We start from the raw sequence: 26030 nt of genomic DNA on the forward strand, positions 1-26030 counted from the left end.
AGAGAGCATTAAATGCTCTGAACACAAAAACTGAAACAACACTCCTAAATAACAGTTGGGGGCAGCTCATGCGCACCAGAGGCATGAATATCCCAAACAGAATCACGAGCATGGGAAGATAATTGCACAAGAAGATACGAGTAAGATGAACACGCCAACCGCGATCCTCACAGCTTGCCGCGTTAGGGCACTATTCTGGCACAGCCCAATAAGGGCCGGAAGTCCATTCGGCGGACTGGCAACTAGGGGTGTTCGCGGTGCGGTTTGGTTCGGTTTTTTTGAGAAAAGTCATCCGATCCAATAGTTTAATTAAACTGCGGTTCGGTTTTTTCTCAAGACCATCCGAACCAAACCAAACCAATTAAAATCGGTTTGGTTTGGTTCGGTTTGTTCGGTTTTTTCAATCAACTCAAAGAAAAGCCTGCCATACCATTTCACAAAATTATAACATTAAAATCATCTAACATAAATACGCAATAAGTAACAAAAGCCTTGATTCAATGAAATTCAACGACAAAAGAAATTAAAATAAATGAAACTCAGAATCACAATTTCACAAACATATCAAGGAATTCCTAAATGTAGTAAAACAAATGAACTAACTCTATTAAATGACACAAAATAACACAAGGCTAACAGAAGTGTCATTGCATTATGCAAGAAAAGAACACATCTAAAGGTATATACAACAATAAAATTCTTCCTTTCTATTTTTAATACCATTATATCAATATATTTAGAATGTTGAAGACATCTTTCATAGTACAAAGAACTTTATAACTTACAATTCAAATGCACTTTCTCACAAAAAAGGCAGGCACACTACAAGAAAAATACCCATTCAGCCACACTTTTTTTAAGCTACATTTGAAAAGCGTAGCCTATTCATAGAATAGGCTACGCTTTTCTCAGTGTTGCCTGTTTTTTAGAGAAAAGGAAACACAATTCTGGCATCATTTAAAAAGTGTAGCCTTAGATATTATAGAAATCACTTATAAAGCGTAACCGTATGTTAATATCTATGGGTACACTTTTATATCAAAGAGAGCGCTTTTTAAGAGTAGCCTATTTATTAAGTTTTGGATGCGCTTCAAAAGTGTTGCCTAATATATCTAACTGAAATGTCCAATAACACTTAGTAAATTTTTTGAATTTTCCCCAAATGATACATGCGTACAAACACTTAGCCAAATCAGAAAACATAACCCTTAGCCACTGAAAACATAACACTCGATCATCACTACCCTTAGCTTTTCAATTCTTCGCGCCACTCATCACCCCCAAATCAGAGAAAGGGATCGCCATCACTAGTCAACACTCACCACTCACCACTCACCATCTCCACCAGTCACTCATATTCGTCACTCACCACTCACCACGCCATCACTAGTCTTCATCGTCGCTTCTGTTCGCTGCGCTCTCACATTAGGTAAAATTTTCCCCCCTTTTCGTATCCATTCAGCCTCACTCACGCACTCTCATCCTCCCTCAACTCACACACACGAAAGAGAAGAAATCAGAAAAGGGGAGCACAGGAAGAAGAAGAGAAGAAGAGAGGAGAGGGGAAGGAAGAAAAGAAACGACGACGCCGCATATGGCTCCACCGCTGTCGAGCGCCAGTGAAAGAGAGCTCGAGGGAGAGAGAAAACGCGATGGAGGAGAGAAGAAAGGGGTGCTTGGTCGCCGCTGAAACTCCACCGCCATTGCTAGGGCTTCTTCCACCGCTATCATCTCCTCAAGATTCAGATTTCCTTCTTCTCTTGCATCAATTTCTCGTTCCACGCTATCATCTCCTCTCTCCCCGCTTTTCAGATCCTCATTAAATTTCTCATCATCTCGTTCTTCTCGCCATCATATCGTGGTCAAAGCCACCGATGACTCTTCCAACCTATCCGGTGATGATCTTTTTCGATCTTTCCCGTGGTTCCAATCCGACTCTGGTAATCTTTCCTTCTTTTTCCTGAAATTTCATTCAAGTAGCTGGATTTTTCTTTCACTAATTGTTGTAATTGAAGTTCATTTCAATTGCGGAATTTGATTCTGCAGTGCTAGTTGTGATTGTGCAAGTTGTGAAACATATTTTTGTATATATAATACTCAAATGTGTGTGCTTTTTTAGAATATTTGAGCTGAAATCTTGAAAATTAAAATTAGTTTTGTTGAAATGAAATGGTGGAGCTTTTGCTTCTTCTTTTCGATGTTTATGTGCTCTAAGTTATGGTTATTTTGTTTCTTCAAGGCCTAGTGATTTTGCTGCTTTAGTTGAGTTAGGTATTCTTCAAGTATAATTTATAAACTTTCAGAGGATTTTTAGGTTATTAAAGGGTGCAGTGCTTTTTGGATTCATGGCATTTGGTACTTTTTAAGTTTTAATTGATCGATAACTGAGATTGCCTTCATCAGAGTAAGAAACAGAAGGCAGCAAAGAGAGGGAGAGAGAGAGAGCAGAACCAAGACGGAAAGAAGGAGAGACAGGACAAGTTCCTCCACTTCTTCTTCTACTTATATGAGTGCTTGCTTCATCTGGGTCATCACAGACACACACAAATAGAAGAAAGAAAAGAATGAAACGGAGTTGAGGGAGAAGGGAGGAGTGACCGAAACTTCAATTTTGTGTGGCTAGGATTTTTAATTCAAGGAAGAAGCACAAACAGAATTTTGAACTTCAAAAGAGGTAAGGGTTTGAGTGTTTAGAAGGATATGTTTGTGACTGATTGATGGTGCTGTTGGTGAATTGTAGGTTTGATAATGTTATTTGGGGTTTTAAGTTGCTATGTGCAGAATTTACTTGAAGGCTAAAGGCCATGTTTATGATTGAATTAGTTGGTAGTATAAGTTGTTGTGCTTGAGATGGGTTCTGTTATAACTAAACCCAGTTGGATGATGATGAATGATGATTTATTATGTGAATGAATGATAGAAAGTACATGTGAAAATTCTGTTTTTAACATGATGCAGAAAAATGAATGTTCACTTGTGTATAAGCACTTGAAAACTTGGAAAATATTGACTCTGGATTTTTGGGACTGCGCTAATCACTCTAGCAACTTTGGTTAGTCACAAGAAAGTTGGAATTATGGTTTTAGGGGAGTTTTTGGCTTAAATATAAGATTTGGTATGTGAGGTTGTTGGAATTACTTGATGCAGAATTTCTGCATATTTGGCAGTGACTTAAAATAAATTCTGGTAATAGTCCAGACCACCTTTTTGGATAAAATTATTTTTCTGTAAAACTCAGGTGTGTCTTGAATGTGCCATAAAAATTTCAAGGGATTGGCCAAGTGGTTTAAAAGATATGAATTTTTGAAAACAGTAGCTGCTGCAGAATTTTTCTGGTTTTCTGGTTCTGCAACATTGATTTCAAACCACTGGAACTTTTGTTTTACGTAACATTTTAAGTTGCCACCAAAGGGGTTTGAAGATCTGCATCTTCACTTTAATTGAGTACAAATTTCATATTCATATCTATTTTGTAGACTTAATTAAGTCACTTGGAAGCTGGGTTGCTTGCTGGAAATTCTAAACTGATTTATGAAAACAGGGCATTACTTCCAATGGAGAATAATTAATCAAATGAAGTGATATGAACTTAAAACTTGTTTGTTTTGAAACTTAGGAAAGTTGAGTGTAATCTACCCAAAATTTAGAAGCAGCGGATTAGAATTGAAATTATTATGGATTTTATAAAAACGCTGCTGCTTGCTGTTTTTCTGAATCTTTACAAGTGCAGTAGCAGAATTTTAAAACCTTGTATAAAATTCAATTCTGGTCCAAATGTAGTAAAATATAATTCAAAGTAAAGGTTAGGATCTCTAGAGTTACTTTGATAAGAGAGATAGTCCGTGCGTAGGCTTTCACAACATAAAAACCACATAACAAGACAGCAAGGTGCTGTTCCTACAAACCTAGAATAACAGTCTCGGTTTTTCCTCAATAGCTGGAGATAGACTGCCCAGAAAAATATGATTTCTAGACCTTTAGAAACTTGAGTTTAATACGAACATGTGGACTTGAAATTTGTGTGAGTCCGAGTCCGTTTGTGATATTAATCTTTAGATAGAAAACCGGTCGCCAAAAGGGTATTAGGCTAAACAAGCTAAGAAATGAATAAGAATGTACGATAGATGGTATTCATTTGGATTGTTACAGGTGTAATTTATTTGCTAAGTACTATATTGCTAATTTGTTTCAATGATTTCTCAGAAATTCAATGGGTTCATGAGGATAGAATTACATTGTTCACCGCTGATGGACTGGTGCAGATTGGAGGCTCCATCACCCCTCGCCATGTTAGCTCTTCAGATGTATGATTTTATTATGCAATTTCATTAACCATGCTTGTTGGTGTTGGGGTTTTAACTTTTTAGGATTTATCTTGGATTTATCTTGGCTTTAAAGAGAGAAGACCTAATACAAAATTTACGAAATCGCTTAGGAGTTATTTGATTTGGTTATGACTTATGAAAACACTTTGTTGTTGAATAGCTTAATATAAACTGGTTTTCTTTGTGGTATAGGTAGTACCGAAGACTATTGAAAAAGATAGGATGCTGCTCAAGTAATGGCTCAGGTTGAGGACTTGTGTTTTCTTCACTTTGCATCGATCTGTAGAATTTTTCTTCTACAAAATTCCTCAGCTGATTAAGAATATATAGTTATTTTGTTTACTGACATGATGGTGTTTGTGTTGTTGTAGTTAGTATGGAAGGACTTGGACTCGGAGGAGGGACAGATGTCCGAAACTGGGGCAGGTAGAATGATAAAACCGATTGTGCTCTTTTGTGTCTAATGAATTTCCATATGAACTGCTTCTTTCCTTGTTTTGCAGCCTGGTTTATCAGGCTATTTCAATAGCAAATAATGCATGCTGGGCTATTGGAGAACTTGCAGTTAAGGTATGTTAATGTTATGTGCTACATTCTGATTAAATTTTGTAGAATTGTATTGTGGCTGGAATCTAATTGGCTTAGTCAGAGTTATGTGCATAATGTAGTTTTAAACTGTTAGTTTCAAAAGCCAATTAGGACAAATGGTTCTGCTCTTTGTGATTGCTATTTGACTGTTATCTTTTAATTTTCCACTTATATATTTTTGTCTTATGAAATTTTTTTGTCTAAAACAACACTTGTTGGCACAATTGACAATAAATGTATGAATTTAACTAAATGTATGAATTTAACTAAATTTAACTAAATTCCAATGGATATATATGTGTGTATATATATTAATGTGAAGTTGAGCGTACATATTAGGAGGTTAATAAAAAGAGTAGTAGGTTTGGTAAGCTTTCACTGCTATATCTTTATGCCTTTTAGGATGGCTATGAATGCTATAAACAATGCTTGTAAGAGATATTGGCATTTGGGATTTGATGAGTTATAGGTTATTCTTTTATTGATGGGGTGATTCTTTTGTTGTTGCCTGTCAAAGTTGCTGCCTTTAGACTTTATAAGTTAAAAAAGGATTCACTTGGTTGCTGGAATTGATTGCAGATTTGAGTTATTTTCTGTGGTCACCACATTTTAAAGCAACAGCTCAAAGAAAAAGCGACAACTTTAAAAGATGAACTTGGAGACATGAAGACCAAACAGTAGCAACAAGAGGAAGAGATTCATGGATTGTGGAATATGGTTTAGTTATTAGAAAATACTTATGTAAGATATAATATTTTAGTTTTTCGTAGAGTATTAGTAGTAAATTCTAAGTGGTCTCTTGCTTATTTTGATATGACTATGCTTAATTTGGTGTGAGATGTATGAATATTCAAAATTAATTTCATTTTAATATTTTTGGTTCTTTATAAATATATTTTGTTTACAGATAATTTTTATTATTTAAATAAATTTAGTATAATTTTATATTTATTTTTATTTTATTTTATTTAATTCATTTAACTAAAAATACAAAATTATATATGTAATTATATTATTAAGTATTATATTGTACAAAAGATTATTGGAATATATATATATATATATATATATATATATATATATATATATATATATATATCAAAAATTAAAAAAAAATAATGAGGGACCTAAGGCTACACTTATATAGAGTAGCTATAAGTATACTATTTGTTACGTTTATAAAGTGATGCAGTAACCTTGAAAAGTGTAGCCTATTCTTTTGAATTCTGGTAATTATTAGTGCTGAAAAGCGTAGCCTTTGGTCCTGGACAGCATCACTTGAAAAGCGTAGCCTATTCCCAAACGCCAAAAGCGTAACCCTTGGTGCAGAAAAGCGTAGCCTTTGAGAATAGGCAACACTAGTATAGGCATCCCCTACAAAAGTGTCTCCGAAGCCTAAAAAACGTAGCCTTTTCCTAAGGCATCACTTTTTTACGTTTTTGGCTACACTTTTCAAATGTACTTGAATGGGTGTTTTTCTTGTAGTGGCAATACATAAATACATTGTGCCCACCTAGTTCTCTTGAAACTACAAGCCGCAACCGAGACATGTGTAGAAAGACCAATTACCTTCGACAATTGCACCTTCTGTTCATCAATTATATTGATTCCAAGTTCTCTTCTTATATCCTGCCAAAGACCAATACCAAATAATGAATAACAAATACTAGGAATCAACAACAATGAACAATGAACAACAATAAACAAATAATTAAAAAAATAGAAGCAGAAACACAACAAAATAAAAAATTACTAGCATTCAACAACAATGAACAATGAACATCAATCAGCAACAATGAACAAATAATGAACAACAATCAACAACAATGAACAAATAGATTGAACATAAATTGAATACAAATAAATTACAAAATTAACTCAAAACAAGCAAAAATAAATTAAACCCAGCAGCTCAGAATCACAGAATCATAATTATTAATAAATTAAATCACAAAATCAACTCAAAACAAACAACTCAAATTAACAAAATCATTAAACAAGCACAGTAATCATTAGTATTATTAACAAAATTTCAAAACAAGCAAAATAAGTGCAGAAAACCGAAAATCAATTCAAAATCACATAATCACAGATCAGAATCACAGAATCAGAGAATCACAGAACTTGAACTAAGCAAAACAAGCAAATTTGAACCCAGCAACTCAGAAGCACAGAATCAGAGTTATTAACAAGAAATTAACAAAATCCTAAACAAATCTAGCAATTCAGAATCATAGAAATTATAATTAACAAAATCAAACCCTAACTATTTCATAATTATAAACCCAATATGTCTAATTGCTTTAGATATATAGAAGGAGAGAAAATCAAACCTGAAGTCAAGTGGATGGGAAGGAGGAAGAGCATTGGAAGAAGGCCAATCGGTGGCTGCTGTGTTGTGGGTGGCCAGGCCAGAAACACAGTAGTACTGCTATAAACAACTGAAAATAAAAAACCAAGCAACTGAAGTTTAAATCATTAAGCAGCAATAAACAAGCAATAAACTGAACAAAACCAGATAATCTGAACAATAAATTAAGCACAGAAACAAGCAACTGAAGTTTAAATCATTAAGCAGTAATAAACAAGCAATAAACTGAACAAAACCTGATAATCTGAACAAATCAATAACTAGCAAGAATTAACTGAACAAAACCTGATAATTTGAATAATAAATCAAGCACAGAAACCAACAACTGAAGTTTAAATTATTAAGCAGCAATAAACAAGCAACTGAAGTTTAAATCATTAAGCAGCAATAAACAAGCAATAAACTGAACAAAACCTGATAATCTGAACAAATCAATAATGATAACCCTAGGCCTAAACTGAAATTTAAATCCATAACCAGCAATAAACAATAAATCAGCAATAAACAATAAATTGATAAACTGATAACCCTAGGCCTAAACTAAACAACAAATCAGCAAAGTTTACCTGAATAGATGGCTCGGGCTCTATATGCACTTGAATCGGTGGCTGGGTGGGTGGGCTCCAGAAACGCTGCTGGGTGGAGGCGGCGAGGTCGGAGGTGGCGAGGTCGGAAGTGGCTCCAGAAACGCTGCTGGGTGGAGGCTGGGTGGGTAGGTGGCGAGCCAGGCGAGGTGTTGTGTTGAGCACTTGAGCTGGGTCTTCATCTTCGTGGTGTACCGGTGGGGGGAGATCTCCTCTGTTCGGCAGTGGGATTTGGAGGAACTGAGGAAGGCTTCGACTCTGAAGGGGGTGGGTGGCTCAGGCTGGATCCGTGGCTGGGTGATTGGGTGCGCAGGCCGCAGACGCAGAGGGCGAGATAATGAGATATGGTGGCTCACTGGCTTAGGCTGGCTCCGATCTGGGATTTGGAGAGGGATTTGGAGAGGGACTCGCGCATGGGTTTGGGGAAGGAGAAGGACGCATTTGGAATTGGGGGGATGGGGGTCTGGCCGTCTGGGTCTGGGGGTGGGGTAGGTAGTTTTTAATTTTAGGGTTCTGAGAAGAACCGGTTCGGTTCGGTTCGGTTAGGGTTTTGGTGGTGAAAACCGAAAACCGAACCGAACCGCAAAAAAACAGGAACACATCATTTTTCAGTTTTTTTTATTTTCGGTTAATTCGGTTTTTGGTTTTTTCGGTTCGGTTCATCTGTTTAGTTTGGTCCAGATCAGTTTTGAACACCCCTACTGGCAACCTGACGAGTCCCTAACTCGTACGAGCTAAAGTGACGCACGCGTCATATCACCTCCTAAGAAAGACCTAGACAGCTGGCGAAAACTACTAGGCAGATGAGCCCAAGCAAAAGGGCCCATCCGTGTACAAGGTATAAAAGGGTAGGGACCTACCCCTCCCTCAACGTATGTCATCCTTCACCCTAATTAGCTTCCTTATCGTATGGACACATGCTTTAACATCGGAGTGTCTTTGCAGGTATCCCATCCACCGACCTACCGAAGATCGTGGTTGCACTCCTCCTTGCCAAGCTTGGGCCCAGGACCAGACACCTTACACCTGCCAATTGTTCTCGACTAGCCAGTCCTACCCCTCCCCCTAAGGTGGCCCCACCCGCCAACCCACTGATGATCATGGTTGCACTCTTCCTTGCTAAACTCGCACCTAAGTCTAGACACCTTACACCCTCTAGTTGCTCTCGAATAGCCACCTGACCGACATCTCATCCCAACGAGTAACCGAACATTGGCGCTGTCTGTAGGTACCTGACGCAAGCATGGAGCTTATCCTTTGTATAGAGGAAGTACGAGAGGAGGGAGGAGCTACCGGGCATCCCGGGGGGCGCCTTAGGAGCAAAGTGAGTTCAGGAACTTCCCGGGAACGTCGAAGGACCCCCTCTCACCAAGGTGACTGATGCGTGAGCATCTTTCCTACCTTTTCCTAGTGAATTTTCATTTAATTTGTTGAGTTTAATCAATAATTAATTATCTTTTAGCCACTATGGATGCTACTTTGATTCGTGTGCAATTCTGTTTATATTAGGTAGAATTTGGATGGATTTGATGGAGTTTCCACAGAAAAAGAGAAGAAGGCGAATGATGCTGTCAACCTTGACCTCTCTGCACTCAAACCTGAATAACTCAAGCTACAGAGATCCAATTGACGTGATTCTAGTGGCGTTGGAAAGCTAACTTCCAGAGCTTTCCAATGATATATAATAGTTCATACTTCTTCTCCATCAAGTCGGCCAAGGCTGCGCCTAACTTGAGATTTCTCAAGTTAGACGTGGATTATTAAGGAATCAAGTGGTCCCCAACTCTCCAAGAAGTAAGCACGCGATCTCCTATTAATTCTGATTTAAACTTTATTTTATTTAAAGTAGGAAAAGATATTATTTACCTGAATCCTAGTTTTCTCTCTGAACCATGAGCAACTGAACCTCCACTGTTAAGGTTAAGAGCTCTGTCTATTGTATGGATTGATACTATTATTTTTCTATTTTAATTCATGTACTGATTTATAATTCAAGAATTGTTTTCGTTCTTTATATTATGAATTTGGGTGGAATGGAAGTATGACCCTTGTTCTAATTGAGTTCTTGTATAACTTGGAAAAGCTCTTTACTTGAACAACATCTTGAAAACAATTTCTCCTAAATTTCTAATTATCTAGACTTAACAGGATATGTGACATATAATCCTCTTATATTTGGGTAATCATGATTTCTGTGGCATATAAACTAGAATTGAAATTCACCCTCTAATTGGAATTAAGTGACCAAGGAATTGGCGGTTGATGAATTTTAGAGGAGACTAAAAAGGTCTAAGGAATTAGGGTTTAGTCACATATAGTTTGCCATGAATTAAATCTTGGATGATTAAAATAGCTAGTAAGAAAAGTCAATCCGGAAGATAGATAACTCTGAAGCCTTAACTGTTACTCTATATATATTTTACCTCAATTTATTGCTTGCTTTCTGATTCTCTGAATTACTGTTTAATACTTTTGAACACTCAAACACTATTTTCTGCTTGTCTAACTAAGTAAATCACTTAACTATTGTTGCTTAATTCATCAATCCTCGTGGGATCGACCCTCACTCATCTTTGGTATTACTTGGTACGACCCGGTGTACTTACCAGTGACTCCCATACCCGATCTCTGAAAATGTACCCGCTTGGCGGTATCGGCGGTGACAACTCTCGATTCATGCAAGAGCTCAGGCACAGGGTCTATAACTTGGAGAGGGAACTGGCGGCGAAAGACCGCTACTATCTAATGTATAACTAAGACTCTCGTTCACGTTCAGAGACCCATCCGAGCCTTTCACGTACCCGATCCCCATCAAGGAGGTCGGAAGATCGCCAACACAGCACCAAGAGGGACGATGAGCGCGATCGAACAAATGCTCACTCCCTCACCTACACTCATGGCAGATCAGTAGCCTGTGGAGAACGAAGAGGAGATCGGAAGAAGAAACGGCGAGATCCCATTATAATGGGGGCCACTCCTTTTCACCCATCCATCCTCAAGGTCCAGCTGCGAAAAAACTTCTACAAGCCAACGAACATGAGGTATGATGGAACCAAGGATCCACAAGAGTACTTAATGGCCTTTAAAGCCAGAATGAACTTGGAAGGCATGGCTGACACCGTTAGATGACGTGTGTTTCCCGTGATGTAACACCCTTACTATCAAAATGTCGCGCTTTTGGCTGCAACACACTGATAGCAAGTATATTACGACGACTTCTATATACTTAATAATAGAATAGGAGCCTTTGACTTAAAATCATATCGCTGTTTTCTTTGAAAAATCGAAAAATACTTTTTCTTTATCAAACATTCCTATATAACCAAATTCAATCACATTCCTCATATATATATATATACACACATACCAGACTTCATATACAAGTAACTTATAAATAGTATAAGCATACGTATCATTACAACTCCCATCCTTCTTACAAAATATAATAATAAAGGCAAGGAAAAACTATAATATATACAACGATATACAACACAATTAGATTCACAGAAGCAATTCCTTAAACTCTTCATCCGTCCTGAAAAGAAAAATCTACAGAGGGTGAAAGCATCGTCCTCGTTGGTCCTCAATAAAGGGTTTTTAAGAATTGTCATAGGAGGATATGTATAAGAAAAGAATTTATTTCAATTGCAGTCATTATCGCTCATCTTATTAATCTATTCAAAACATTAACAATTAATTATCCAAAAAAATGCATATGATGCATGCCTGCCATATGGCCAATGAGCTCATCTGTCGGTTATACAGCTAAACCCGACACACCCAATAGCTGATCCGGATATCATCTCATGAAGGGAATCCTCAACCTTCCAGGAGGGAATTCTCAACCTCCCAATTAGAGAGAGACTATGACGTAACGATAAGGAATTCTCAACCTAACTCATTCATACCACAGACAGAAATTAAATTGAAGGAAATCCCCCAACCTTCTCTATTTAATTTTCTGATGTAACAAGAGAGGAAATCCTCAACCCTGCTTGTCCACCGCAACAAGAGAGAAAATCATCAACCTCAACTTGTTTATTCGTGAGCGGGATCAAACCATCATCTTCATAACGTCAATCCAAATCTCATTTCATCAAACGTAATTGAACACAATCTTAATCATAACCAAAAAATGAAATAATAATGCAGAATTGAACCGAAAAAAATCCTCAACTTTCCATCTAACTCCCCCGGTGTGACAAGAAAGGGAATCCTCAACCTCGAGCTTATCCACCACAACAAGAAAGGGAATTCTCAACCTCAACTTGTCTATCGCAGCAAGAGAGAGAATCCTCAATCTCAACTCACTTTTACGTGAGCGGGACAATACCACCGTCCTCACCTCTAACCAAGAAACTCAAATACCAACCGGGAGCAAGCGGGATAAAACAACAATCCTTACGTCCACCTCGAAAGCTCAAGTATCACAATCTCTTTTTTAAGAATAATTCAAATCTATTTCTCTTTCATAAAACTCCTTTTCACCAAATCAAGAGTCTCAAATCAATTTCGAAAATCTGTTCTTCAATTCTGTTTGAAATTCCTAAAAGCAACTCTCAGATTTGAAATAATTGCTTAAAGCTCCCTTTTAAATTCATTCTCAAGTTCAATAATTTTCCAAAAATCCAAAATCATCTTTCTTCACCAATCAAATTCAAATACTATAAGTTCACCAAAACTTCTAAAAATGGGATTCTTTAATCAAACTCAAGACATAGTTCTTTTCATATGGAGTCGAGCTCAGAACATAATCTTTTTCTTAATAAATCAAACTCAAAAGAAAATCCTTTTCTTAATAAATCAAATTTAAATCATAATTCTTTTTTTAATAAATCAAACTTAAAACAAAACCCTTTTCGTAATAAATCGATCTCAAATCATAACTTCTTTTTTAATAAATTAAACTCAAAACAGAATCCTTTTCTTAATAAATTAAACTCAAAACATAATACTTTTTCTAATAAATCAAACTCAAAACATAATTCCTTTCTTAATAAATAAAACTCAAAACATAATTCTTGTCTTAATGAATCGAACTGAAAACATGACCCTTTCTGTAATAAATTGAAATCAAATAATATGATTATTAAATCAAATTTTCTTTTAAATAACGCTTCAAATAAAATCTCATAATTTTATAAAAATTTCGGCACATTTCCTCTAAAATTCGAACTTTACCACCCTTCAAGGGTCCCAACAACCAAACAAAACACCTCTCGGTCATTCAAATCATTTCCAATAAATCATTATCTCAACAACTGCAACTCAACCCAAGAAAATTTAAAAAAAACCCAGAATTCAAAAAACCAATCCAGTAAATCACAACAATTCAACCTCAATTATCAATATGCGTTCAAACGCTCAATAATCATTGAATCACAATTCAAAAACTAATTTAATTAATCAATAAATCAATCATTTATCCAAAACAATTTAATTCAATCCATAAGACTCACATAATCACCAAAAATATATTATTTGCATCAATATCGATTTGTAACCTTTCTTGAGAATAAAATAAGTTTAAGGAAAGTCCCTGATGAGCGGATAATTTATACGCTTTTTGGCATTGTTTTTAGGTAGTTTTTAGTATGATTTACTTAGTTTTTAGTATATTTTTATTATTTTTTATGCAAAAATTATATTTCTGGACTTTACTATGAGTTTTTATATTTTTCTGTGATTTCAGGTATTTTCTGGCTGAAATTGAGGGACCTGAGCAAAAGTCTAATTCAGAGGCTGAAAAAGGACTAAAGATGCTGTTGGATTCTGACCTCCCTGTACTCGAAGTGGATTTTCTGGAGCTATAGAAGATCAATTGGCGCGCTCTCAATTGCGTTAGAAAGTAGACATCCTGGGCTTTCCAGCAATATATAATAGTTCATACTTTTTCTGAGTTTTGATGACGCAAACTGGCATTTAAACGCCAACTTCCTGTCCAATTCTGGCGTTAAACGCCAGAACTGAGTTACAAGCTGGAGTTAAACGCCCAAACTGGTACCAAAGCTGGCGTTTAACTCCAAGAAAAGTCTCTACACATGAAAGCTTCACTGCTCAGTCCAAGCACACACCAAGTGGGCCCAGAAGTGGATTTCTGCATCATTTACTTATCTCTGTAAACCTTAGCTACTAGTTTTAGTATAAATATTACTTTTTCTCATTGTATTAGATGTTTTGGTTATTCTGGTTCCCCATCTGGGGCCGAAGCCAATGAACACTATTATCACTTATGTATTTTCAATAGTGAAGTTTTTACACACCATAGATTAAGGTGTGGAGCTCTGCTGTTCCTCATGAATTAATGCAAAGTACTATTGTTCTTCTATTCAATTCATGCTTATTCTTATTCTAAGATATTCACTCGTACTTCAACCTGATGGATGTGATGATCCGTGACACTCATCATCATCCTTCCTTATGAACGCGTTCCTGACAACCACCTCCGTTCTATTTGCGAGAGCTTGAGTGCGTATCTCTTGGCCTCCTGGTTCAAGACGCATGGTTACCTCTCCTGACAACAGAGCTTCCATTCCGCGCAATCAGAGTCTTCGTGGTATAAGCTAGAATCACATGGGCAGCATTCTTGAGATCCGAAAAGTCTAAACCTTGTCTGTGGTATTCTGAGTATGATCTGGGATGGGATGACTGTGACGAGCTTCAAACTCGCGAGTGTTGGGCGCAGTGACAGTGTGCAAAAGGATCAATGGATCTTATTCCGACATGATCGAGAACCGACAGATGATTAGCCATGCGGGAAATCGTAGAGGACCATTTTCACTGAGAGGATGGATGGTAGCCATTGACGACGGTGATCCACCTACATACAGCTTACCATAGAAAGGAGTATGAATGATTGGATGAAGGCAATAGGAAAGCAGAGGCTCAGAGGGAACAAAGCATCTTCATACGCTTATCTGAAATTCCCACCAATGAATTACATAAGTATTTCTATCCTATTTTATGTTCTATTTCGTTCTTTTAATTATCAAAACCCCATAACCATTTGAATCCTCCTGACTGAGATTTACAAAGTGACCATAGGTTGCTTCAAGCCGACAATCTCCGTGGGATCGACCCTTACTCACGTAAGGTATTACTTGGACGACCCAGTGTACTTGCTAGTCAGCTGCACAAAGTTGTGTATCACGATTTCGTGTACCAAGTTTTTGGCGCCGTTGCCGGGGATTGTTCGAGTTTGGACAACTGACGGCTCATCTTGTTGCTTAGATTAGGTATTTTTCTTTTTTATTTTGTTCTTCAGAATTCTTAAGAATGAATTCTAGAGTTTCAGATGATGCTTTTATCATCACAGGAGCCAGTTGATTCTCATCAATTTGGCTGTTGTATGTAATGTCCTGCTAAAGCTTGGTTAACCATGTCTAATCTTTTTAGACTGAAGCTTTAGACTAACATTTCATGATTCCTGGAATTCTTATTAAAAATTTTGAGTTTCTTATTTCCCTTTTCAGAAAAAAATATTTTCGAAAAATCACAAAAAAATTTTAAATCATAAAAATAAAAAATATTGTGTTTTTCTTATTTGAGTCTAGTGTCAATTTTCAAATTTGGTGTCAATTGTATGTTTCTATTTTTCTTGCATTTTTCGAAAATACATGCATTGTGTTCTTCATTGATCTTCAAGTTGTTCTTGATGATTTTCTTTGTCTGATCTTTAAATTCTCTTGATTTGTGGCTTTTGTTGTTTCTCATGTGCATTCTCAAATTGTTAGTGTCTCAAGTATGAAAATTTCTAAGTTTTGTGTCTTTCATGTCTCTCTTTTCTTAAAAATTTTCAAAAATATGTTCTTGATGTTCATCATGATCTTCAAAGTGTTCTTGGTGTTCATCTTGACATTCAAAGTGTTCTTGCATGCATTATCTGTTTGATTCTAATTTTTCATGATTAGTTCATTTTGTTGTTTTTCTTTCTCCTCATTAAAAATTCAAAAAAAATTCAAAATGATGTCTTTTCAAGTCAATAATATAGAGAATTGAAGATTTAGAACATACAGCAGAGAAATCACAGAGAAAAAGCTAGCGTTCAAAACGCCCAGTGAAGAAGGAATTCTGGCGTTTGAACGCCAGCCAAGGTATCTGGCTGGGCGTTTAACGCCCAAAGAGGTAGACAAGTGGGCGTTAAATGCCAGAATGGATACCATTCTTGGCGTTTAACGCTAGGATAGCACCAAAGAGGTAGTTTTGTTTTCAATTCAAATCTTTTTCAAATCTTCAAGTTTTAAAACTAATTTTTCAAAATCTTATCTTTTTCATATCCTCTCATATCAATCATATCTTTTTCAAAATCAAATCTTTTTCATTTTTCTTTTAATATTTTTGAAAATCCTTGCTAACAATTAATGTTGTAATTCAAAAATTTTAAGTTTGATACTTTCTTGTTAAGAAAGGTTCAATATTTGAATTTTAGAATCATATCTTTTAGTTTCTTGTTAGTCTAAGTCATCAATTTTAAAAATCAAATCTTTTCAAAAATCTTTTTCAACCATATCTTTTCCATCATATCTTTTTAAAAATCAAATCTTTTTCAATCATATCTTTTCAAAAAATTTCTTTTTCAATCCAATCTTTTTCAAATCACATCTTTTTAAAATTCTAATTTCAAAATCTCTTTCTAACTTCTTATCTTTTCAAATTTAGTATTTCTTATCTTTTTCAAAACCACCTAACCACTTTCTCACTTTTGATTTTCGAAAACCATTAACCATTTTTCAAAAATCTTTTTAATTAACTAATTATTTTAATTTTAATTTTCGAATTTCTTCTCTCTCCCATCTCTTTCTATTTAATCACTAACACCTATCCTCCTTTAATAATTCGGACCCCCTCCCTCTCTATAAGTTCAAATTCCTCTTTCTACCTCATCCTTCTATTCTTCTTTTCCTCTGACACATCAAGGAATCTATATACTGTGACATAGAGAATTCCATACTTTCTTTGTTTTCTTCTCCTTCATATGAGTAGGAACAAAGATAAAGGCATTCTTGTTGAAGCTGGTCCTGAACCTGAAAGGACTCTTAAGAGGAAGTTAAGAGAAGCTAAAGCACAACTCTCCGGAGAGAACCTAACAGAAATTTTTGAAAAAGAAGAAGACATTACAGCCGAAAATAACAACAATGCCAACAATACAAGGAAGATGCTTAGTGACTACACTGCACCAACTTCTAACTTCCATGGAAGAAGCATCTCAATCCCTGCCATTGGAGCAAACAATTTTGAGCTAAAGCCTCAATTAGTTTCTCTGATGCAACAAAATTGCAAGTTTTATGGACTTTCATCAGAAGATCCTTTTCAATTCTTAACTGAATTCTTGTAGATCTATGATACTGTTAAGACCAATGGAGTTTATCCCGAGGTCTACAAGCTTATGCTTTTCCCTTTTGCTGTAAGAGACAAAGTTAGAATATGGTTAGACTCTCAACCTAGAGATAGCCTGAACTCTTGGGATAAGTTGATCACGGCTTTATTAGCCAAATTCTTTCCTACTCAAAAGCTGAGCAAGCTTAGAGTGGATGTTCAAACCTTCAGGCAGAAAGAAGGTGAATCCCTCTATGAAGCTTGGGAAAGATACAAGCAACTGACAAAAAAAGTGTCCTTCTGACATGCTCTCAGAATGGACCATCCTGGATATATTCTATGATGGTCTGTCTGAATTGTCTAAGATGTCATTGGACCATTCTGCAGGTAGATCTATTCACCTAAAGAAAACACCTACAGAAGCTCAGGAACATATTGAAATGGTTGCAAATAACCAGTTCATGTACACCTCTGAAAGGAATCCTGTGAATAATGGGATGCCTCAGAAGAAGGGAGTTCTTGAAATTGATGCTCTAAATGCCATATTGGCTCAAAACAAAATGTTGACTCAGCAAGTCAATATGATTTCTCAGAGTCTGAATGGATTGCAAGCTGCATCCAACAGTACTAAAGAATTATCTTCTGAAGAAGAAGCTTATGATCCTGAGAACCCTGCAATGGCAAAGGTGAATTACATGGGTGAAGCCTATGGAAATACCTATAATCCGTCATGGAGAAATCATCCAAATTTCTCATGGAATGATCAACAAAAGCCTCAACAAGGCTTTAACAATAATAATGGTGGAAGAAATAGGTTTAGCAATGGCAAGCCTTTTTCATTATCCTCTCAGCAACAGACAGAGAATTCTGAGCAAAATCCATCTAGCTTAGCAAATATAGTCTCTGATCTATCTAAGGTCACTCTCAGTTTCATGAATGAAACAAGGTCCTCCATTAGAAACTTGGAGGCACAAGTAGGTCAGCTGAGTAAAAGGGTTACTGAAACTCCTCCTAGCACTCTCCCAAGCAATACAGAAGAAAATCCCAAAAGAGAGTGTAAGGCCAAAACCGTGACCAACATGGCCAAACATGGAGAGAGTGAAAAGGCGATGATTCCCAGTGAGGAAGACCTCAGGGAATGTCCACTGGCCATTAAGGAGTACCTCAATGAGGAACCACAGGAATCTGAGACTCATATAGAGACCATAGAGATTCCATTGAACTTTCTTTTACCATTCATGAGCTCTGATAACTTTTCATCTTCTGAAGAGGATGAAGACATTGCTGAAGGGCGAGTTGCCCAGTATTTAGGAGCAATCATGAAGCTGAATGCCAAGCTATTTGGTAATGAGACTTGGGAGGATGAACCTCCATTGCTCATTAATGAACTGAATACCTGGGTTCAGCAAACTTTACCTCAAAAGAAACAGGATCCTGGTAAATTCTTAATACCATATACCATAGGCACCATGACCTTTGAAAAGGCTGTGTGTGACCTAGGGTCAGGTATTAACCTCATTCCACTCTCTGTAATGGAGAAACTAGGAATCTTTGAGGTACAAGCTGTAAGAATCTCACTAGAGCTGGCAGACAAATCAATGAAACAGGCTTATGGACTAGTAGAGGACGTGCTAGTGAAAGTTGAAGGCCTTTACATCCCTGCTGATTTCATAATCCTAGACACTGGGAAGGATGAGAATGAATACATCATCCTAGGCAGACCTTTTCTAGCCACAGCAAAAGCTGTGATTAATGTTGACAGAGGAGAGTTGGTCCTTCAATTGAATGAGAAATACCTTATATTCAAGACTCAAGGTTCTCCTTCTGTACACGTGGAGAAGAAGCATGAAAAGCTTCTCTCAATACAGAGTCAAACAAAGCCCCCACATTCAAACTCTAAGTTTGGTGTTGGGAGGCGACAACCAAACTCTAAGTTTGGTGTTGAGAGGCCACAACCATGCTCTGATTATCTGTGAGGCTCCATGAGAGCCCACTATCAAGCTATTGACATTAAAGAAGCGCTTATTGGGAGGCAACCCAATTTTTGTTTATCTATGTTACATTTCCATTTTTTATTATTATTTTATGTTTTTTTTAGGTTGATGATCATGTAGAGTCACAAAAACAACTGCAAAAAAATCAAAGCAAATTCAAAAACAGCATTAAAAACAGCACACCCTGGAGGAAGAACTTACTGGCGTTTAAACGCCAGTAAGAGTAGCAAGATGGGCGTTAAACGCCCAGTTTGGCACCATTCTGGGCGTTTAACACCAGAAATGGGCACCAGACTAGCATTTAACGCCAGAAAGAAGCAACAGACTGGCGTTTAACGCCAGAAACAGGCTATAGCTTGGCATTTAACACTAGAAAAGGTATAAAGCTGGCGTTTAACGCCAGAAACAAGCAGCAGTCTAGCGCTAAACGCCAGTATTGCATACAGAGGGCGTTTACACGCCTAAATGGTGCAGGGATGAGAAATCCTTGACACCTCAGGATCTGTGGACACCACAGAATCCCCACCTACCCCACCTCTCTCTTTCTCCCCCTCACACATCTCTATAACACTCTACCCAAAACACTACTCACCTATCAAATCCTATCATCTTCCCTATATTCTCTTCACCAATCACCTCCCTCCCTCTTCCCCAAAAAACCCACCCCCCACCTACCTCACTTTTCAAATTCAAACACTTTTCCCTCCCAAACCCAACCCCAAATACACGAACCTACCTCTCCCCCCCCCCCACTCCTATATAAACCCCTCCACACTCCTTCATTTTCACACATTACCAACACCACTACTACCCCTTGGCCGAACCGCATACCACCCTCCATCTCCTCTATTTTCCTCTTCTTTCCCTTCTTTCTTTCTCCTTTTGCTCGAGGACGAGCAAACCTTTTAAGTTTAGTATGGTAAAAGAATTGGTTTTTTGTTTTTCCATAACTATTTATGGCACCTAAGGCCGGAGAAACCTCTAGAAAGAGGAAAGGGAAGGCAAAAGCTTCCACCTCCGAGTCATGGGAGATGAAGAGATTCATCTCAAAGGTCCATCAAGACCACTTCTATAAAGTTGTGGCTAAGAAGAAGGTGATCCTCAAGGTCCCTTTCATGCTCAAAAGGAACGAGTATCCAGAGATCCGACATGAGATTCGAAGAAGAGGTTAGGAAGTTCTTACCAACCCCATTCAACAAGTCGAAATCTTAATGGTTCAAGAGTTCTATGCAAACGCATGGATCACTAAGAACCATGATCAAAGTATGAACCCGAATCCAAAGAATTAGCTTACAATGGTTCGAGGGAAATACTTAGATTTCAGTCCGAAAAATGTAAGGTTGGCGTTCAACTTGCCAATGATGCAAGAAAACACACGCCCTTACACTAGAAGGGTCAACTTTGATCAAAAGTTGGACCAAGTCCTCATGGACATATGTGTAGAAGGAGCTCAATGGAAAAGAGACTCAAGAGGCAAGCCGGTTCAATTGAGATGACCAGACCTTAAGCATGTGGCTAGAGGATGGTTGGAGTTCATCCAACGCTCCCATTCCTACTAGAAACCAATCCGAAGTAATTGTGGATCGGGCCATCATGATCCATAGTATCATGATTGGGGAGGAAGTGGAAGTTCATGAGATCATACCTCTAGAACTCTACAAGGTGGCTGATAAGCCCTCCACTTTGGCAAGATTAGCCTTTCCTCATTTCATTTGTCACCTATGTAGTTTAGCTGGAATTGTCATAGAGGAAGACATACTCATTGAAGAGGACAAGCCCATCACCAAAAAGAGGATGGAGCAAATAAGAGAGCCCACTCATGGACCTTAACAAGAGCATGAGGAAGTTCCTCATCAAGAAATCCCTGAGATGCCTCAAGGGATGCATTTTCCTCCACACAACTATTGGGAGCAACTCAACACCTCTTTGGGAGATTTGCGTTCCAACATGGAGCAACTAAGGATGGAGCACCAAGAGCACTCTATTATTCTCTATGAAATTAGAGAGGATCAAATAGCCATGAGGGAAGAGCAACAAAGGCAAGGAAGAGACATAGAGGAGCTTAGGCGTTCCATTGGATCTTCAAGAGGAAGAACTAGCCGCCATCACTAAGGTGGACCCGTTCTTTGATTTCCTTGTTCTTATTTTTCTGTTTTTCGAATTTGATGCTTTATGTTTGTGTCTTTATTACATGATCATTAGTGTCTAGTACCTATGCCTTAAAGCTATGAATAATTCCATGAATCCTTAACCTCTCTTAAATGAAAAATGTGCCTAATTACAAAAGAATAAGAAGTACATGAATTTCAAATTTTATCTTGAAATTAGTTTAATTATTTTGATGTGGTGGCAATACTTTTTGTTTTCTTAATGAATGCTTGAACAGTGCATTTTTTTATAGTGAAGTTTATGAATGTTAAAATTGTTGGCTCTTGAAAGAATGATGAATAAAGAAAAATGTTATTGATAATCTGAAAAATCATGAAATTGATTCTTGAAGCAAGAAAAAGCAGTGAATAACAAAGCTTGCGAAAAAAAGAAAAAAAAAAGAAAAAAATGGTGAAAAATAAAAGAAAGAAAAAAAGCAAGAAAAAGCCAATAGCCCTTTAAACCAAAAGGCAAGGGTAAAAAGGGATCCAAGGCTTTGAGCATCAGTGGATAGGAGGGCCCAAAGGAATAAAATCCTTGCTAAATGGCTAAACCAAGCTGTCCCTAACCATGTGCTTGTGTCATGAAGGTCCAAGTGAAAAGCTTGAGACTGAGTGGTTAAAGTCGTGATCCAAAGCAAAAGAGTGTGCTTAAGAACTCTGGACACCTCTAACTGGGGACTTTAGCAAAGCTGAGTCACAATCTGAAAAGGTTCATCCAATTATGTGTCTGTGGCATTTATGTGATGATGGTAATACTGGAAAACAAAGTGCTTAGGGTCACGGCCAAGACTTATAAAGTAGCTGTGTTCAAGAATCAACATACTGAACGAGGAGAATCAATAACACTATCCAAAATTCTGAATTCCTATAGATGCCAATCATTTTGAATTTCAAAGGATAAAGTGAGATGCCAAAACTATTCAGAAGCAAAAAGCTACTAGCCTCGCTCGTCTAATTAGGACTAAGTTTCATTGATATTGTGGAATTCATTGTATATTCTCTTCTTTTTATTCTATTTTGTTTTCAGTTGCTTGGGGACAAGCAACAATTTAAGTTTGGTGTTGTGATAAGCGGATAATTTATATGCTTTTTGGCATTGTTTTTAGTTAGTTTTTAGTATTATTTAAATAGTTTTTAGTATATTTTTATTAGTTTTTATGCAAAAATCACATTTCTGGACTTTACTATGAGTTTTTGTATTTTTCTATGATTTCAGGTATTTTCTGGCTGAAATTGAGGGACCTGAACAAAAATCTTATTCAAAGGCTAAAAAAGGACTGAAGATGCTGTTGGATTTTGACCTCCCTGCACTCAAAGTGGATTTTCTAGAGCTACAGAAACCCAATTGGCGCGCTCTTAATTGCGTTGGAAAGTAAACATCCTGGGCTTTCTAGCAATATATAATAGTTCATACTTTGCCCGAGTTTTGACGATGCAAACTGGCGTTTAAACTCCAACTTCCTGCCCTATTCTGGCATTAAACGCCAGAACTGAGTTACAAGCTGGAGTTAAACACCCAAATGGCACCAAAGCTGGCGTTTAACTCCAAGAAAAGTCTCAACACATGAAAGCTTCAATGCTCAGCCCAAGCACACACCAAGTGTGCCCGAAAGTAGATTTCTGCATCATTTACTTATCTCTATAAACCTTAGCTACTAGTTTTAGTATAAATATTACTTTTTCTCATTGTATTAGACGTCTTGGTTATTCTGGTTCCCCCTCTGGGACCGAAGCCAATGAACACCATTATCACTTATGTATTTTCAATGGTGGAGTTTCTACACACCATAGATTAAGGTGTGGAGCTCTGCTGTTCCTCATGAATTAATGCAAAGTACTATTGTTCTTCTATTCAATTCAAGCTTAATCTTATTCTAAGATATTCACTCGTACTTCAACCTGATGGATGTGATGATCCGTGACACTCATTATCATCCTTCCTTATGAACGCGTGCCTGACAACCACCTCCGTTTTATCTGCAAGAGCTTGAGTGCGTATCTCTTGGCCTCCTGGTTCATGACGCATGGTTGCCTCTCCTGACAACAGAGCTTCCATTCCGTGCAATCAGAGTCTTCGTGGTATAAGCTAGAATCACATGGGCAGCATTCTTGAGATCCCGAAAGTCTAAACCTTGTCTGTGATATTCCGAGTAGGTACTGGGATGGGATGACTGTGATGAGCTTCAAACTCGCGAGTGTTGGGCGCAGTGATAGTGTGCAAAAGGATCAATGGATCTTATTCCGACATGATCGAGAACCGACAGATGATTAGCCATGCGGGAAACCGTAGAGGACCATTTTCACTGAGAGGATGGATGGTAGCCATTGACGACGGTGATCCACCTACATACAACTTGCCATGGAAAGAAGTATGAATGATTGGATGAAGGAAATAGGAAAGCAGAGGCTCAGAGGGAACAAAGCATCTTCATACGCTTATCTGAAATTTCTGCCAATGAATTGCATAAGTATTTCTATCCTATTTTATGTTCTATTTCGTTCTTTTAATTATCAAAACCCCATAACCATTTGAATCTGCCTGACTGAGATTTACAAGGTGACCATAGCTTGCTTCAACCCGACAATCTCCGTGGGATCGACCCTTACTCACGTAAGGTATTACTTGGACGACCCAGTGCACTTGCTGGTCACCTACACGAAGTTGTGTATCACGATTTCATGTACCATCCCCTTACCTCGATTTACTGCAATTCACATAATTAAATGCATTAAATCCCTTTTTTCCTCAGCCCGCAACAGTGACAACCACAACCAAGCTCCGAACTACTTTCGCAGCAACAACAACAATTCTAATTACGACATGAAATAATTGGAACTGAATCCTATGGCAAACAATGCCGCAAAACCTCAGCATATGATAACAACACAGCGATTAAAGGGATTTTCAGAACGAAAATGCTTACTACAACTAAAGAAAAATGACTGAGCCAAGTAGCGACAGCCCGGCGGTTGTTTCAGCAACCACAGAATTGCTACTAACGGCTAGAATCATGGCAACACAGTCTTCTCCTTCATGAATCTCACAAACAGAGTCACGAGCAGGGGAAGACAGTTGCATGAGAAGATACGAGTAAGATGAACGTGCCAACCACGATCCTCACGGCTTACTATGTTCGGAGCACTGTTATGGCCCACCCCAATAAAGGCTGGGCTCCATTCAGCGGACTACTGACCTGACAGGTTCCCAACCCGTATGAGCCAAATTGACCCACGCGTCACATCACCTGGTGGAAAAGATCTGGACATTTGGCGGAAGCTTTCAGGTGGATGGGTTAAAAGGGTCCACTCGAGTACAAGGTATAAAAGGGGAGGAACCTAGCCTTCCCCCAAAGTACGTCATTTTTTATCCTAATTAGCCTCCTCGTCGTACGAACACTTATTTTAGTATCGGAGTGTCTTTGCATGTATCCCCACTCGCCGACCCACCGACGATTGTGGTTGCACTCCTCCTCTCTGATGCGTGAGCATCTTTCCTATCTTTTCCTAATGAATTTGCATTTAATTTATTGAGTTTAATCAATAATTAATTATCTTTTAGCCACTATGGATGTTACTTTGAGTCGTGTGCAATTTTGTTTATTTTAGATAGTATTTGGCTGGATTTGATGGAGTTTTCGCAGAAAAAGAGAAGAAGGCAAATGATGATGCCAACCGTGACCTCTCTGCACTCAAACCTGAATAACTCGAGCTACATAGATCCAATGGACGTGATTTTAGTGGCGTTAAAAAGCTAACTTTCAGAGCTTTCCAACGATATATAATAGTTCATACTTCTCTTCTGAGACACACGGCCAAGGCTGCGCCTAACTTGAGATTTCTCAAGTTAGGCGCAATACACAACAACAACACGTAACATTTAGCCTTGACTCTTCAAGTAAGGCGCAAGATGTCTCCAAGTAAGGCGCAGCTTCAAGCCTTCCACACCAAGATGTGCTGCCCACCTCAAGTAAGACACAACAACTCCTCAAGTAAGGCACAGCAATGCACAACACAACAAGCAATATTGGAGGAGGCATTTCAAGTAAGGTGCACACTATTCCAAGTTAGGCGCAAGGCCTCCTCCAATCAGGTGGTCCCCACGCCTCTCCTACAAGCTGTGCGAGATCTTTTAATTAATTTTGATTTAAATTTTATTTTATTTTAAAATAGGAAAAGATATTATTTTAGTTTTAGAAAATAGATTTTAAATTAATTAGGATTAGATATAAAAGAGAAAAGAAACTTCTCTTCTATTCCATCTCATTTCAATTTACAGTTTACCTGAATCCTAGTTTTTCTCTCTGAACCATGAGCAACTAAACCTCCATTGTTAATATTAGGAGCTCTGTCTATTGTATGGATTGATTCTCTTGTTTTTTCTATTTTAATTTATGTATTGATTCATATAATTCAAGAATTATTTTCGTTCTTTATTTTATGAAATTGGGTGGAACGGAAGTATGATCCCCTTTCTAATTGAGTTCTTCTAATTGAGCTCTTTACTTGAACAACAGCTTGAAAACATATTCTCCTAAATTTCTAATTATCTGGATTTAACGGGATACGTGACATATAATCCTCTTATATTTGGGTAATTAGGATTTTTGTGGCATATAACTAGAATTGAACTTTACCCTCTTATTGGAATTAATTGACCAAGGAATTGGCGATTGATGAATTTTAGAGGAGACTAAAAAGGTCTA

At 37.5% G+C, this 26030-nt stretch overlaps 2 long non-coding RNA genes across 3 annotated transcripts; both read left to right on the forward strand.

Moving 5' to 3' along the window:
* The first annotated feature begins 1770 nt into the window (after nucleotides 1-1770).
* LOC130973057 (uncharacterized) lies at nucleotides 1771-4529 on the forward strand. 2 transcript variants are annotated; one of them, XR_009084012.1, is made up of 3 exons: nucleotides 1771-1940; nucleotides 2404-2674; nucleotides 4204-4324. It is a non-coding gene; the product is annotated as an uncharacterized LOC130973057 (long non-coding RNA). The 2 variants fall into 2 exon arrangements; XR_009084011.1 differs by lacking the exon at nucleotides 1771-1940 and adding an exon at nucleotides 4518-4529 and having other exon boundaries at nucleotides 2380-2674; nucleotides 4204-4304.
* A 174-nt stretch (nucleotides 4530-4703) lies between these two features.
* LOC130973702 (uncharacterized) lies at nucleotides 4704-5547 on the forward strand. The gene is made up of 3 exons (XR_009084241.1): nucleotides 4704-4751; nucleotides 4829-4895; nucleotides 5493-5547. It is a non-coding gene; the product is annotated as an uncharacterized LOC130973702 (long non-coding RNA).
* The last annotated feature ends 20483 nt before the right edge of the window (nucleotides 5548-26030 follow it).

Source organism: Arachis stenosperma, chromosome 4 (assembly GCF_014773155.1).
Source record: "Arachis stenosperma cultivar V10309 chromosome 4, arast.V10309.gnm1.PFL2, whole genome shotgun sequence".
NCBI lineage: Eukaryota > Viridiplantae > Streptophyta > Magnoliopsida > Fabales > Fabaceae > Arachis > Arachis stenosperma.